This window comes from Eutrigla gurnardus (genome assembly GCF_963514095.1).
Source record: "Eutrigla gurnardus genome assembly, chromosome: 20".
Lineage (NCBI taxonomy): Eukaryota > Metazoa > Chordata > Actinopteri > Perciformes > Triglidae > Eutrigla > Eutrigla gurnardus.
In genome coordinates, this window is record NC_139931.1 from 14,479,153 (window position 1) to 14,495,572 (window position 16,420).

The 16,420-nt window shown below is 44.3% G+C and overlaps 1 protein-coding gene across 1 annotated transcript in view; it reads left to right on the top strand.

Moving 5' to 3' along the window:
• smurf1 (SMAD specific E3 ubiquitin protein ligase 1) overlaps nt 1-16,420 on the top strand; it is a 75,583-nt gene that overhangs the window by 58,168 nt on the left and 995 nt on the right. The window lies entirely within an intron of this gene.

The following is a 16,420-nucleotide window of genomic DNA, read 5'->3' on the forward strand; positions in this document are numbered from 1 at the left end:
AGCAGCCCCCCTATGTTTTATGGGCTGTGCATCATAGCTTAACTGTCTTTACTGGGGAAAGCTCAAGATTGTGTGTGTGTGTGTGTGTGTGTGTGTGTGTGTGTGTGTGCACATGCACGTGTAGTACATATCTCCTCACTCTTCGTCTATCTTTCCCACCAGATGGGTACCTCCATTGTTGCAAATGTAAAATTTGTGCTTTAATGTGTGTATCATGGCACACACACACACACACACACACACACACACACATTCTGTGATTATGCATCTCTTTAAAAAACCCTGATATAAAATACATTAGCAGTGACTGGTGATTACACCAAACCTCATCCAGACACACATGAACACACACACACACACATACACATACACATACACAGCCTCTATGATTATGCATCACACACACACACACATACACAGTCTCTCTGATTATGCATTACACACACACACACATACACAGTCTCTCTGATTATGCATTACACACACACGCACGCACACACACACACACACATAAACAGTCTCTCTGATTATGCATTACACACACACGCACACACACACACACACACACATACACAGTCTCACTGATTATGCATTACACACACACACACACATACATACAGAAACACAAGCCTCTGGAGAGAGCTCGCCACAGGAGTCACACATTGCTGGTCAAAAGGAAGAGGGGAGGGAAGCTATCTTTGTTCACAAGCCCAGCTTTGAGGGGGGTTGCTATGGAGACCAGCCTCAAATCTGTCGATTGATGAAGGGCAGGCCGTCTGCTGCAACAAGCACACACACGCGAGCACACACTGACACACTGACACACTCACAACACCTGCAGACGCCGCAGCACTGCAGTACTGCGTCAGAAGACACAAAGCTGACCAATCAGCATCCTCGTCTAAAACACACCTCTCAGCCGCAGCCAATCAGAGCATCTTTTCTACCGCTGCATTACAATGTCCACCAATCAGGAAACATCCTTCCAGATGTGTCTGGAAAGTATCGGCCAACCAACATCCAGATTAAGAGATTTTTTTTTATTGGAATGGAAAGTCCAGGTTTTTTTTTTTCTTTCTTATTTTAGAAGAAGTCTGAATCTGATTAATTTAATAGCCTTAATTTCCTCATTTGTTGGATTTGCCTGCAGCTGTATGGATGTTATTACAGTCTTTAGTCATGACTCACAAACTGGACTGATGTGTAACAGAGATGCATTTGTAAAAGAGACAATAAAGTGGAAACATCAGCTAAGGAAGTGGAGTAGAGGAACAGTGGATGATGTGAATTTAGGGAAGAGAGTCCCGAGTGGGATCTGTGTCTATATCATCCCGTCAGTCAGGAAGTATTGTCTGACGATGCTGAGCATGTGCATGCAAATGTGTCCACAGTGTCCTTGCTGGTCAACATGTCTCATAATGGGTCAACCGATCGGAATTTAAACTGATGTGTTCAGATTGAGCCTGCGGGAGCTTCGGCTGGTTCAGGGAGGCGGTACAGAATGATTATGACAAACATGTGCCACCTCTCCTGCATTAACCTACATTTTACTGGCACCATCGACTGACTAAATGGAAGCAAGTGTGGGCATCCGCTGGCTGATAGTGTTTCATCGTGATGTCTTTCATCATGTCATAATCTGTCCCAGTAAGTCATGGGACGCTGTTTCAGGCATGATGCAAATCTCTAATTTTCATGAAAGCATGAAATTGTAATTATTTCTCAGTGTCCCATCACTGCTCAGAAATCCCTAATGAGATGTTTGCCGGTGAGGGGAGGGGAGATGAGCCGACACTTTTTGCACTTATCCCTGATTACAGCTGGCCTTTCTATTGATTGTATTGATCATTTTCATGATGTCCTGAGACTCACAACTCTCTCTCTATCTTCTTCTTCTGTTTGTTAGGGTCATGTTTCCTCAGAAACAACAGAAACAAAGCAGACTCTGCAGGCTTCTCTAAATCTGACTAAGAGATGATTTATTTGTAGGTTTGAGTTTAAAAAAACGATTCTATTATAGAATCACAATGAAACATGTCTGTAAAGACAGCGAAGTAGTACACTTGAGCAATATAGGGAATGTTACAGAGATGTTACTGGGTTTTTGTAGACAGATGCAGAAACAGCTTTTATGGAACAGTGACTCAAGGGCTTATTCCAATGTGCAGGGAAACAATGCTGTATGATTGAGGGAGCTGTGTGTGCTGGTGTCTCTTGCAATCACTGAGGAATGTGTGTGTGTGTGTGTGTGTGTGTGTGTGTGTGTGTGTGTGTGTGTGTGTGTGTGTGTGTGGTGCACAGCTGCAGCCTTACCAAGGGCCTCCTCTCCACCAACAAAGAGCTGGAAGCTGGAGCCACTGGGGAACACCACACACTCCCCTCCTCTGCTGCACCTCCATTCTCCACACAGCCGTAGGGTCAAAGGTTAGCATGTGTGTGTGTGTGTGTGTGTGTGTGTGTGTGTGTGTGTGTGTGTGTGTGTGTGTGTGTGCGTGTGTGTGTGTGAGAGTGTGTGTGCTTTGGGGGTGCCTCCAGCTCCTCCACCCCCTTATTGTCATGGCGACAGCAAAGCAGTTGAGCCAAGATCAGCAGCGCAACTTCATAGCTTCTCCCTCTGTTTTACACATTATGAAGTGTGTGTGATTCTGAGTGTGTAGCTGTGTGTGGGTGTGTGTGTGTGTGTGTGTGTGTGTGTGTGTGTGTGTGTGTGTGTGTGTGTGTGTGTGTGTGTGTGTGTATGGGTGTGTGTGTGTGTGTGTCCATGATGTCTGCAACCGACAGAATTATATAGGTCAGTCAAGAGAAACAGAGCAGTGAGCCAGTGGGCGTGAAACTGCATGGTGGTTAGTGTCCTGTGTGTGTGTGTGCACGTGTGTGTGTGTGTGTGTGTGTGTGTATGTCTGCCATAGCATGATGGTCAGCTATGTGTGCAACTGTCACATCATCTCATTTTCCACTTCCCATCCCCCATAGCAGACACACAGATTTCTGTGGGAGAAGAAATGAGACACTGATTGTATTTTCAAGGTCATGCATGCATGACACTGCTGTGTGTGTGTGTGTGTGTGTGTGTGTGTGTGTTTGTGTGTGTGTGTGTGTGCACGTGTGTGTGTGTGTGTGTGTGTGTGTGTGTGTGTGTGTGTGTGTGTGCGCATGTGCGTGTGCTTGAATTGATTGCGGGGGCTGATTGTCCCTTTCAAGTCTGACTGTAGGGAAACTTGATCAGGATGCCACTAAAAATACCTTTTCCTGCCTCTCAGCGAGGGCCTGTGACATCACATCCTGTCCTCATGAATGAACACTGTTACTGCGTCCAGGAGTCTGAATAGCCCTCCTTCCTCTTTCTTAGCACCTTGTGCAGCTTCTTTGATCTCTGAGGCAGCAAACAGCTGCAGAGTGGACTCCTGTGATGAATCGTAGGAAATGGGCTCACTTTTAGATTTGGTCAACTTATTTACAGCTCAATAAACCTTAAAGTTGGTTCACTGATGTTTTGGTTACTTGGGGGTAACAGGCAACATCGACATTCATGGAGCAGCATCAGCATTCGTTCAGTCACCTGTCTGCCCACCTGATGATCGTTAGTGCAATATCACTATCGCACTAACCCTATTTCTTAATTTACGTTTGTGCCTTTTGTTTGACAGCATGATATGGACTGGTTAGTGGTTATTTGTTTCCTGCAACGTTTAAGCTAATTTCGTGATGTAAAAATATTGATTAGAGCAGCTTTAAATGTGATCATGTACCATGTAGGTGCTCTTTTTTTTTTATTATGTGAACATTTTGACATCTTTAAATCATAAATCCTTCAGTGTCACCACGTATTTGACTTTAATGTTGCACATTGTAATAAGCACTTTACAAAAATACACATGCACCCTGTACAAGTAACACTATTTCATCCATCCATCCATCCATTTTCTACCGCTTATCCTGTATTTAGGGTCACGGGGGGGCTGGAGCCAATCCCGGCTGTCATTGGGCGAAGGCAGGGTACACCCTGGACAGGACGCCAGTCTATACACTATTTCATTTTACATTGAAATATATTATTTATTTAAATAATAATGGTACTACCATCTTATCATTATAATATTTCTTACTTTTAAAATTTGATTTTATATTCCATAATTCTGCATTGTTTCTGTATAGTGTATGCATATCACATATACGTCACGTACATTATACATAATGCTATTGTATTTATAATCATTATTCTTCCTACTAACACCTCTAATCTATAATTAGTTCACATTTCATGGCTGCCATAGTTACAATACAGAATAAATATCACACAAAAAGGCATAACACAGTATGTTGAATAACCTACAGGTCTGTGGCCTGTGTGTGTGTGTGTGTGTGTGTGTGTGTGTGTGCGCGTTTCTCATCTCTCACGGAGTCTAAAGGAGCTCTGTTGCTCCACCCACTGGCGGCAGCAGCAAACTACACCAGTCACATCATCCGCCTACTTATGAAACGTTTTCATTGTCACACACCCACACATCTACACTGGGAGCAACACATGTGTACCCACAACGGACACACACACACACACACACACTCACATACACACACACACACACACACACACACAGGGTACATTTAGTGGAGCTGACAGGTGTTGCTGGTCATTGCCACCACTTTCCTGTTGTATCCCCTGAGTCCCCTTCTTCCTCTCCCCCACTCTACCTCTCCCATTCTCTCTCTCCCCCCGTTTCTTCTTTTCTGTGTCTCCCTTCCTCGACTCAGTTTTCCATTTCTCTTTATGTCTCTTCATGGGCAATAAGGACTTCTCAATGCTAATCATATGCCCTCTTGCAACAAAGGGTTGGAGGCCCCTTTACAGAGCCTCTTTGGACACGACACACACACACACACACAAATACACACGTCGTCAAGCACTAACACCAGCTGTTCTCTGTTGGCCTCTTATTACACAGACCCCCTGAAAGATTTAGCTGCTCTGCTCTTTTTCATTTTACACACATATACAGTACACACACACACACACACCTTCAAAAACTCACATTTTGTTTAACAAGCATGACCAGATTCAGAGTGCAGAAGTTTGGTCAGACCAAAATGTTTTTTGTCATTTTTAAGATTTTAGGGTTAAATGGCATCGATTTGACTGATTTTACAGTAAATTTATTTTAAGTGGGTTTTTTTTCTTCTTCATTGGTTTCAATCTCCTGGTGTGAATAATTGATGATTGAGAACTGATAATGGGAGGCAGCATGTGTGTGACAGACACACACCATCTGCTCACACACACAAACACACATACACACACACAGTGGGATCATTAACATCTGGTGCAGATGGCCATCTTAAACACACTAACCAGCCGCCCTTCTATACAGACAGATACAGTAGATCTGCCTCAGGATAGAGTGTAATGCATCTTTATCTTTGGCCCAGGAGTTTGCCTTTACTTTGGTCATTACTGGTGCTAAGATGGGATCATTTTCATCAAAAGCTTAATCACATAGATATTCAGAAGAACTTCTTATTAATGAGCATTTTGAATGACCACTTCCTGTGTGATGTAACACATGATCCGGTCTCAAACTCAACCAAGCCAATGTAGCAAAGCTGACAAAACGTAATTGAAAAGTTAAAGTTTTCCACGTTTGAAAGCAGACTCTCAGTCGTGCCCCATGTTGGAAAGAACTCTGCTGAGGGGATGGGATATACTTACAATACCAGAAAGCTAGTTTATAAGAAAACATTTGGACAGTTGCAGCTTAATCCACATGATGTTCGTGATTTATACTGCAGCCTGTAATACTGTATACAAAATGTTTTAAACATGTCTGTACACTGATGAATTTGACATTAATGAAGCACCATTACTCTCCTGAATGAGACATATCTGGAATAAGTAGCCCATGATTTCCTGTCCTGTATTAGTGTGCAGAGATCTGGTTGGACACACAGGTGAAACTGTTAAACAACAACTTGCTGTGGATGTGATGCCTTTGTCGACGTATATTGTTGAGTAAGAATGAAAGTGGACACGTCAGGTCACCAAAGATATGGAAATGTCCCTCTGTTGTATGAGTCATCAAGTGCAGAACACATTTTAATGTTTAATATATCGTGTGTGTGCGTGTGTGTGTGTGTGTGTGTGTGTGTGTGTGTTAGTATGTATTGAGTTCAACAGAACACCCAACAGTGTATTGTGATGTCTGTTCACTATAAATAACCTTCACATTAAATGAGTGTGGTGCATAGGGGATTTCCCCCTGTAAAAGCCTTACTTTTAATAATTAATGCAAACAACATAATTCCCAATTGAATCTACTTCCTGTTTTACTGGATTTTCGAGCAGGACATTAACCCTTAAGAACCCACGGTGACACAGTACTCACAAACACTTTAAATAGACTGGAAAGTTGCTTCTACAGCTTCAACCTTGACTTTCACTCTTTAGGTTCCTCATTTACATCTATAAGCACATTTGACAGAACTAGCACTCATTTTTAAAAAAGCTTGCTTTTTGTGGCTAGAGGTCATTTCTGAAAATAATGTATCACTTCTTTTTAACCGGAAATCACAATAAGAGAAATAGTAATACGCTGTTCAAGTCATTTAGCTGATCCTATTTTTTATTTAATATATTTTCTGATGCTGAATTCAAGTCACATTTAAACAAATGTAAACAAAAATAAAAATAAATGATTAATAACATTTTATTTTATTTTCGGGACTAATAGGTAAAGTGGTCTATAGGGTTGTATATATCAGACCACAAACCGTTCATTTGGTCATATGTGGTGTTATATTATGGAATTAAGTCGGTGAAAGAAGGAAGAGTTAAAGACGCACGCACACACACACACACACACTCACTCACACACTCAGCATGTTCCATTTCTTCTCAACAACGTGGTCTCTTCACAATCGAACCACAGACTGAAGTGAATTCCTTTTACATGAAAAAATATGGCAGTGACTCATCCAGTCGTTGTTACCAATCACTGGGTTACCAAAGTAACGAAAGAGAAGACAGAAAATGGACTGATGCTTCTGTGTCTCACATGTTCTGCTCTCTCTCTCTCTCTCTCTCTCTCTCTCTCTCTCTCTCTCTCTCTCTCTCTCTCTCTCTCTCTCTCTCTCTCTCTCACACACACACACACACACTAACACACACACCGTGTCTCTCGGGTTGTCTCCTATCCTTTATGTAACAGCTTGCTAGTACGTTCCAGGTTATCAGCTTACATTCAGATGAGCCTCAACCCCCCATCTTTCCTTCTTCCTCCTTCTTCTATTGTCCTTTAGGCTTTCTGCAACACAGAGGAGTGTGTTAAACTGCAGGATGGAAACGAGGGTGTGAAATCAGCAAGGTAAAGAGGGAAAACGAGACAGGGGAGAGGTAGAACAGAGATAAAGGGAGGGGAAGACATAAAGGAATGGATGATTTGACGGAGGGAGGGAGGGAGGGAAGGAAGGAGCTATCAAGAACGAGTAGGTCTGTGATCAGAGTCTCCTTGAAAGGCAATCTAGGCCAGGTGATTACCTGCAGCCCTCAGCCAATCACTGTGCAGCAAGTTATCTTCTACCTGCCAACACCTAATCTTTCTCTTATACTATCCAGTCAGGCCTTATGTGGACACATACCACACACACCTAAACACACACACACACACACACACACCTAAACACACACAAATACTGAACATTCTCATATCAGTGTGTAGAGCTGTGGCACTAGAGGGAATGGCTGTTTCGTGAAGAGCTTTTACAGTTGCCTACTTCTTACCGTCACACCAGCACACTGCTAACGTTGTGTATTTTGGTTATAGCAACATAAATGTGTGTGTGTGTGTGTGTGTGTGTGTGTGTGTGTGTGTGTGTGTGTGTGTGTGTGTGTGTGTGCATGATTATGTAACAGTGCAAGGAAAATACGATGCCTCTTGACCTAGATTTTTGGGGTTTGACACTCACTGCTTAGGGAATCCCACATAATTTACTGTAAAACAGCCGCACACGCATACGCTTAAATGGCTCCATCCTTATTATTTTCTTTCCTTGTATCCTCTTCCAGTGAAACACCTTGAGCTGGTTCTCCAGAACAAGCGTTTCCACTTTTTTCCCCTGGACAGAAAAGTGAATGCGTGCTGAGTGTAGAGGGAAACAGGAGAGCAACTAGGGCACGGCTTTGTGCAAATCTTGTTGTCAATGTAACAATGCGCAGGAAGAGGAGAAGGTCTGGAGAGAAGGAGGGGCGGAGGGAGGGGTGTTTTATTTGGACACCCTGCTGCCAAACAGGCTTGTTAACCTACACACTGAGATGGTGGAGTTAATTGCCATGCCAGAGAAACATACCAAAGTCTAGGAGACGATAAGGGAAGCAGTAATGATGAAGAGAGGGGAATGTAGCGAGTCTGTATTCTGGAGGAGCACCGTCGGCCATTACATCACCTCCTCCAGTTTCCTCTGTCGGGCTGGTGGAGGAGGGAGGGGTTCGGCCAGGGAGAAAGGGCCCTGGGTAGTTGGTGGGAGGAGGAGGAAGAGGGGGAGGAGGAGTGGTGATGGTGGTGATGTCGATGTGAAAGAGCAACGCCTGAGTCAGAGGAGGATCGTGAATAATTTCACCTGATACCCCGGACTGTCCCCCTCCCTTCTCTCGGCGTCCCTTTTTATCTGTCTCTCCCTGCCTATAAAAGCCCGGGGGGGAGGCGAGGTGGTGGGAATGCAGTCAGAGGAGGTCACGCACAGATAAACAAACTGCCAGGAAGGACAGATGCCTGAATTAGAATCTGTTTAGTAATTTCCTGTGGTGTAAGACAGCACATTCCTTAGATGATACAGGGACAGAGTACTAGTTTGACTGAGAGTTTCATGTCTACCTCTCTCTTTGTATGAAAGTCATTATTCTAATATAGTGGTTCTCAAACTTTTTGCAAGGACTCCCTCATAATTGGAACGCCGATTAAGCAGCTAACTAGCATTTATACTCTTCCATTATATGTATTTTCAGATCTTCTCTAAATGTGCAAGGGAATATAGTTTTGAGGGTTGATGTTGGGATGGATACATGTATGCAGCACTGATGTGAAAATTGTCAATTCAGGAAATTATAAATGACACTAAAAGAGGAACTCTGTCATGCTGTTGGTCCAGTTTGGAAACAACAGAAATGGTATGCTGACCGCAGCTAAACGGCCTCAATAGGCTGTTGACCAAAATGACCCGACCCCATGACCAACACGCACACCGGCGCTGCAGCACATAAACAGAAACATGGTACAAACAGCTTTAGTCTTCCATCAGTGCCACTGTGCCAAGCGTACAGTGGAGTCTGTGTGTGTACCTGCGGGCTGTTAACCTTATATGGTGCCCTGTAGTAAATTAATAGGAAGTCCCTCTCTGTGACAGAAAGTGACAACCTTGTGGTTTCAGTAGCCGATCGGCAGCTGTAGGAGGCAGCACCGAGCAGCATCAGCTGCAGCCCACACAGCAGCCTCAGCTTAAGGAAATGGTGTGAGTACATTTCATACATGAACACACACACACACACACTCAAATATAGAGTTATGTAATGCTTCATCCTATGACATAGGGGAACAGGAAGTGGGGACTTTAATTTTGTTGTTTCATTCAAAAAAACATCTGTGATTTGATCTTGATGTAAAAGTGACAAGTTTGAAGACCACACACACACTCACACACACACACACACACACACACACACTCCTGAGAATGAAACTAGAATGTCCTCATCTGCAGTTTCCAGTTACTGAAACATAAGTGGAAGAGAAGTGAAATCTCTCGAGCTGTGAATTCCCCGTCGTCACAACCACACACACAGTCATAGGAAGGCACACTACAAAAAGACACACTGTTCATCGCTGGAACATATCAGCCTAATGGGACAAAGAAACAGAGACACACACATCATTTCAGTCCTTAGGGGGTGAAGCTGATTTCCTTGAGACGGCATCCCATGTGACCAGTCCTACATTCCTCAGATTGTTGTCATGTGACAAACTTAAAGATTTCCTTTTATGGACGTCGGCGTTAACAGGAGGGTGTGGCCTCACTCATACACACCCAGGTCAACAAATACCCACACAAACAAAGAATGCAGATAACTGCACAACACCTCACACACTCCTGCCAACTCCAGCACAAGCAGACCCACAGAGAGAGAGAGACAAAAGGGGGGAAGGAGTTGTGAAATTAGGCTGGTGTCATCGTCCTCTAAGTCACAGCCACTTCACAGGTACAATCAGACTCCGGCAGGCCACGAGGGTCAGACCAGCTGATGTCATGACGCTTGCATCTGTGATGGCTGAAAAACAGTTTGACTTTTAGACTGATTTGAAAATGATCCTTGACTTTAGCCACTGGGGTCTTTAAATAACTATTTCAGTGACCGGGTTACAAAGAATAAGACAGAAAGCAGGTAAGAGCACCATACTGGGCTTCTGTCACTGAAAATCTTCAACCGTTTCTTTGTCTTGACCCGTGCTCATGTGGGAATAGCAGGAGACATTACTCAAAGGCTACGTGAGCACATGAGTCATGAGTGCATCGTCATAATTAGGGTTCACTGTGTCAAAATGTGATAAAGCTATGTACTTGATTGATGGTGACAAGGCCGTAGGCCGGATGTTAAAAAAAAGATGGAGGCCATGAGCCTGATTTCATGCTGTTAGAAGAAGAGAAGATTTGTATCACTCTAAATACAGCCAGCAGACACTTAGCTTAGCTTAGCTTAGCACAAAGACTTTAAATGGGGACATCTGGCAGCCTCACGGTGATGTCATGACTCCTTTAGAGGTGCTGGTAGATGGATTGTGTATTACCCAAAATGCTGAACATCCATCTTCCACTTCTCACCCTGTTCTGGTTTATGGTGGCAGCAGACTTAGCGATGGATGTAACTCATTCTTCTCCTTACTCACGTCCTTCCTGAGGTGTTTCCAGGCTATTTGACCTCTACAGTGTGTCCTGGGCGTGGCCTCTGGGTGTCACCTGCAGGTGGACTCCCCCCGAACCACCTTGGCTGACGTGCAGAGCATTGGTTCCTCTCCACTTTCTTGATTGGGTTTATTTATTAGCTTAAAAGTGTTTCCAGTTATGGAGTCTGAAAACAATGGAATCGACTCTTAAAATGCCCAGCACGTGTACATTTCTCATCAGAAACTCCCTCGGCATTGCTAAGGTGCAGCTCTCCCTCCATGTCTCACCCCAACACATTACATCATACTGCACTCATATAACAAACACTATGTACTCACTGCTGCATAGCTCAGAGTGGACTTTGCCCGACCCTCGGCTGTAAAGTAAAGCCAGTGCGCAGCACTAAGCTGAAAGATCGCCGCCATGAGTGATTAAGAGGCTTCCAGTCACACCCTCTGAGCACACTTATAAGCACAACAGCTACTAGCAAATGGCTCCATACATGTTTTTTCAATGTGCTGATCAGAAGATGCTAAATCAGGAGGGAGATGAGTGGAGGAAAACAGGGGAGGAGTGCAAAAGAAAAGAGGATGATTCATGAGAATTGTAGAGGGAGGAAGAGAGGAGAAAATGAAGGGATGACACGTCTAAAACTGGAAAAACAAATGATGGAGAAGGATCGGAGGAAAGGTGTGGCAATATCTTATGAATTCTCTATAGGCTGCACATTCTGCTGCCGGTCTCCGAGAGCCGGCTTTCCACTTCCTCCATACCCCACTTCCTGTCTCTGCTGCTGCCCTATGTCCTTATATGGCAGCCGCCAGCAGCCAATCAGCACGGAGCAGGCAGCCCATTCAAACGGCGAGTGAGACAGAGGAGCAGGGTGGGAACTGCAAACAGAAATGAACAGCGTCGCACCATACAAAACAATATAGCCCGCACAAACACACAAACACAAACCTGCCCGCTGGCTTAAAACAAAAAAAGAAGTGCTACAATACAACAAAGCAAAGCAACGCTTGCAAACTTTACTCGGTCATTCAGGGGCACTGGGTGCATGCTGCAGCACCGCATTGAAGTTGTTTTTTGGTGGCGAACAGAGAGGGTGGGCTCTCAGTTACTATGCAGAGGAGAGGAGGGGGGGGGGGGATCTCTGGAGCTGAGAGGAGGATGTGGCTCACTGCTAAAATTCCTCTTCAAGTGTTTATATGTAACGCTTCCATGGGTTGTTGACACATGATTGATGTTTGCCCAGACAGAGGCAAGAAGAGAATGATGCAGAGCGATGAAATTAGAGAGAAAAGCAGGGAGGCACGACAGGCGGTGATGTTATGTAAGGAACGTCCAAACAGAGCCGGGTGCCAGGGACTATGCGGACCAAAGTGCATGGGCGTGTGTAGGTGGCTGACCTTTCTCACTGCGTTGGAGCTGCAGCTGAGGGGGCAGCGACGGGATGAGGAAGATCAGGAAGTAAAAGCAGGGCCGGGGCCAGTCAGAAAGGCTCGAAAATTCCCAAAACGAGCCAATCAGAGGGCGACCAGCTCGCGAAAGGAGCCAATCTGAGAGGAGGAGCCCTCCCATCAGACAGAGACAGATGGTGGAGAATAGATAAGCCTCCCTGGGTTCACCGCCATGCAGGGGGTGAATAAAGAGTGTGTACCGTGTGTGTGTGGGAGATAGAATTAGATACAGAGACAGATAAGCCCATCACTCTTCTTAGCTCGAGCAGTAAAGATGAAGATTTCTTTTATATTTTTATATTTGACTCCTGTGTGATCACGTTCACATGTCTGTCTTTGCGTGCAGTAAACTCATCAGGATGTCTTTACATGCTGCTTTGGGTTCAGTTCTTACATCAGTGTTCAAGGCGATGGAAGCTGCCGTCCGGCTGTGGTTTGCACGACACCTGAATCAAAGCTCACATCCTTAAAAGGCCCCTCAGCTGCTACTTTGGGCCAATAGGAGCACAGAACAGCAGGAGGAAGTGAGGTGGGTGCAAAGGAAGGGGAAGAGAAAAAGAGGAGAGGTCACAGGGCCTGATGTGTGGAACAGAAAAGAAAAAAAAAACTACTTCCAGAGAAGCTGCACAGCTGCACGTGGTTATTACATTAGTTGACAGAGAGGCTCCCTTTGTCTGACCAAAAATAATCTGAAAACTTGGTTATACACTTCAAGCTCTTGATCAACTGCATCCCTAATAATCATACGATTTCTCTTTGATCGATTATTACCGGAGGATGTTTTGTATGAGTGCGGAGCTAGCGCGAGCACATTGCTTTTGTTCTAGAGCTCCATGCCAGCAGCTGGAGTGAGACCAACACAGCCTGTAGGGCACGGGTCACCAGCCTTTTTAAGACCTCATTTCACCTTTTAATCACGAATATTATGTAATTGACAGGCTACATTTGTGAGGAGACTGTATATATTTAAACATGCAAGTTTAATGATTTCTCAACAATGAATACGTTTCAACATTTAAAAGTCATAAAATATTAGATTTGTCCCATTTTTGTGTGAAGTTGAGTGTCCACCAAAGTGGACGCTCTTCTGAAAACGCTCACCTGGGACTGTTTAAGAGATGCAGCGTTTTCGTGCAATACTTGTTGTGATGCTGTGGATGTTTCTAGTCTCCAAAACAGATGTGTGAATGGTTTCTTCATGTGAAGAGAATTTCAAATGTTCAAGTTTTATGTTGTGTAAAGTTGTGTAAGGATGACATAGGAAGCCATGATGGGGCGTGGTCAATGTGTGTGTGTGTGTGTAAGAAGTGGGGGGTTGGAGTTAAGGATCCATTTGGGCTTTAAATGGGAAGCTAATCCAATCGGAGCACGAACTGTCCAGCTGGCAGGCACAACACACACACATGCACACACACACACACACACACACACACAGACAGACACAGCTGGTAACTGGCCTGTGCCTTGGAGTGAGACCATCACCACGGTGACCCACAGATCAATGACGTTGCAAACGACCAATCAATTGGCTGTATCATGGTAGAGGGGGGTGTAGAGAGGAAGGAGGGAGTGAGACAGGAAGGGGGTGAGGGAAGAGTGGTGAATAGGGCTTCCCTCTCTGACACTATGACCAGTCACAGATGGCAAACAATTGGTCAGCCAGTCACTTTTCAACAGGCTGCAAAGACAAGAGAGAGAGAGAGAGAGGAAAGAGGAGAAGATGGAAAAGCCTGTTTAGCAAGAAAGAAAGACAGACAAACAGACAGACAGACAGACAGGGATAGGAGAGGACAATTACAAAGGTTCACCATTTTGGGAAGTATGCTTTTTGCTTTGTAGCTGAGTGTCAAATAAGAAGATTTATACCACTCTCTTACCAGCTGGTTAGCTTAGCATAGCATGCAAACTAGAAACAGGAGAAAGAGCTGGCTGGTCTCTGTCCAAAAGTAACAAAATTCACCAACCAACGCCACTCAACACATCCTTTTCACATTTGTCAAAAACCATAACATGCCATTTTACTTAGTTGCTGGTCAGGAACTAGTCTGGCACACATCCTGGTCCAATGGTTTTGTGATTGTTTTTAAACAATATATGACATGTTTTGAGTTTGATATGACCTCCTTAATTATCAAATTAATCTTAGGTATACAGCATGTCTTCTTAATATCGCCTGGTTCACTACGCTCCACTCTTAAAACTCCGGCACAAAGTATGTCGTCCTGGCAACACATCACGTGTCCACTTAAATATGACTTTAGGGTCAGGTCGATACGGTGGTCTGTTATGATTGGAAAATGACTCGACAGTTCTGTCTGATATCAGGCAAACTGGAAGGCAGATTTTGTGAACTCTAGGCTAGCCCAGCTAGCTGTTTATGATCTTTGTGCTAAGCTAAACTTGAATTTAACAGATGGATATGAGAGTGGTATCAGAATATATATAAATGTATATTTCTTTAAACTTCTTAGCTGCTAGTCCAAAGGAAAAGAAAGAAAATCCCACCATTGCTCCATTCAGCTCGACCTCACATGACTTGGACTTTTATTTTATTATTACACACGCACACACACACACACACACACACACACACACACACACACACACACACACACACACACACGGTTGAAGATGCAATGAAGCAAGAATAAAACTCCTGTATGTGACAAAGTTCATTTCCAACACGGAGTGCATTTCTTGTCTCTCCCCTCTATCTGTTTTATCTTTAGCTCCCATCTCACCCTCATTCCCTCTTAAGATGTCCACATCTCCAAGCCCTTAGCTTTCAACCTCACTCAAGGCTAATTGCAACTAATGTTTTTCTGTACTGAGCTGCAGCCTTGCAGTCTAGCAGCAGTAAGAGTCAAGGCAGCAGATGTTTAACTCTTTCTGTGTGCGGATAATAGATATAGTATTCATGTCCACCCCCTATGGCTGACTTTACCCATTTGCAACAGGCCTTTCATGGTTCTTCTCCCCTCCCCCGCCAACACACCCACATACACACCAAAACTGCCCTTGTTTATTAGCCTCAGCTCCCCAGTGCCATGAGCAGAGGGAAAAAAATCTACTTCTCCTTATGATAAGAGCGACAGAAAGAGGAAGAAGAGGAGACAATATAAATGCAAATGGGGAGGAGAGGAGTTGGTGGGAGTGAATTAGTCAATGATGACCTTCTTAGGCTGAGAGCAGAGAGAAACTTGCGGCATCTTTGCTCATTAGAGGCACAGGAAGCCATGATGGGAGGGGTTTAGTAACGCAGGGAGTGGCCGCGCTGCAGAAGGGACTGTTTCTCGTGTTTGTGCCGCTGGCTGGCTGGTTTTTGGTGGCTGTTGACCATATTTGAAGAGTAAAACCTGAGCTAATGACATCACACACGGGTGTCACAACAGCTTCAATTCACTGGTAAACACTGAGACCTCAGTGGCACACATGCATGCTCAGAGACACACACGCGTAAGAATACTTAAGGAGGTTGTGTGTTGTTCATATAGTTGAGAGGTCAAGGTGGTTGGAAATCAGTAGAGACACACACACACACACACGTATGCACTGGCTCAGATCATACAGTATATCCATATAAAGCTCTTATTAGCACTGTCATCAAAGATAGCATTTGTTTATGATTAGCTGTTGTCATATAAATACCTTTGACCTTCGAACCACACACACGCATATAAACACACGTGCTACAGTGGCCAGTGGGTTACTGATTGACTCATCACATGGCCTGACTTCAGCAGGCAATCGGAAAATAGTCAGTAGAAATCAAGGTCGCTGCAGGTGCTAGAGACATAATAACTTCACAATGGATCGTCGTGCTGTACTTTCACAAGTGGGCGCCCGGCAGGGACAGACAGATTAACCCAAGCCACTTATTGAAATCATTTTGGGGCTTCACATCGTCGCCTGTGTGACTGGTTTAGCGACCTTTGCATTTGAAGGCCGCACTTCACAAACAACTTTTGTTGTGTGCTGCTTTTCCAACAACATGACCACACGTTTTTTCCATGATGTAATCATTCAAATCATGGCCTTTA